Here is a 1559-nt window from a genome sequence, read left to right as displayed (position 1 = left end):
TGCCTGGGCGGGTAAAAGATCAAGCACTTGCTGGATTACAACATAGCTAGTGCTGCGATAAAGCTTCATAATAGCTCAGGAGCAGGAGCGCTCAACCTTTGCAGGTAACAGGACTAATTCCATCAGCCAACATGTACTAACTCCTATTCATCTGTGCCCGATCTAACCTGTAAGGGACTGTTTGCAACTGCAAGACTCTTCTCTTGAGAAGCCAAAGCTAAATAGCAGGTTGAAACTTGCACAATTGGATGCAATGCAAGCAGCAGCACTGCACTCATTCCCTGTGCAAGTGTTTGTCATAAGACGAGCAAACCTAAAATACAAGTCCCAGAAACCTGCAATACTGGTATCTCTACATGCATTGCTGTTTAGGGAGTGTTAGTTTGTGAGAGAAGACACAGCTATATTTTGAACAACTTTTTTTACATTGAGCAAATGCAGCAATTTGAAGACTCGCAGCAAAATGTTTAAATGTGTTGACTGTAGGAATACACTCACTGAGAGTGAAACAAGGACCCAGAGATTTAAGCAATTTTCCCCAGAAACTAGATGTGGCACTACCACAGATTAGAAATTCCTCGAGGCTGGGCCCGTAGTCTCCCTTTGCGGTAAAGCACTGCAACAAGAACAGGTGCTTGCTGCTCCTGGAATTAAACACAATGGTCATTTCTGCAATCTAGCTCAGCAGCTGAAATGCCATGTTTTTGCTACTGTTAAGTAAAACTGTTCAGAGGTACATATGCATTTTTATATATACACATTTTAAAAATGGACACAGGCAGTGGCTTTCTGGTTTAGGGGAAAAAAAAGATAGTTGCAACCAGTATTACTTAAATTCACGTTGCCTGGGTCTATGCCAGCTACAGAAGGATTTTCCCCAATTAGTTAATGGAATTTAAAATGGTATCTGTGCTGTTTGTAGCAAGGTTGCAGTAGAGGCTTGTATGTACATTAGAAATATTTTTTTTCCCCTAGGAAAGAAAGGGGGTTGCCATTCCTTATTTACATTAAATACACCACCATGCCTTCTTAAAGGTTTTCTCTTGATTCTACGCTCCAACAGCACCGTAAAAAGAGCCATTATTCTGGGTGGCCTCACCCACCTCCCTTCCCCACCCTGGCTAACGGCAGGTACTTGAGGAGGGCAGGAGCAGGGCACGCACTCTGGAGTCAGTCTCCTGATGCACCAGCAAATAGCAGCATTGGGAATTCCTGGAGAGTCAGACATGCCTTTTTAAGACGCTCTAAGGGAAAAAAAAAAAAGAAAAAGAGAGTATTTTCTCTGAGAGAAGCTGCCAAGACTGCCCTCGGTACCTTCTAGTCACACACTCACCTCCGAAAAACACTTCACGGCCACCTGCAAAAATAGTTCACTCCCCACTGGCCTCACCTCCTCCTCCTCAGACAACTGACACCCGTTCCCGAAGGAAACCAGCCCCCGCTCGGCCCAGCGCTGACGCGGGACAGCCCTGAGGAGGGGAAATGGCGCACAACCCCCTTTCCCGCCTCCCCGCGGCTCCGAGGGCCCCCTCAAATCAGCGCTGGCCCCGCCCCCTCCC

This window comes from Haliaeetus leucocephalus, unplaced genomic scaffold, assembly GCF_000737465.1.
Source record: "Haliaeetus leucocephalus isolate CR32 unplaced genomic scaffold, Haliaeetus_leucocephalus-4.0 Scaffold0, whole genome shotgun sequence".
Taxonomy (NCBI): domain Eukaryota; kingdom Metazoa; phylum Chordata; class Aves; order Accipitriformes; family Accipitridae; genus Haliaeetus; species Haliaeetus leucocephalus.
The sequence above is the reverse complement of the archived record's forward strand: the minus strand, read 5'-3'. Positions refer to the sequence as shown.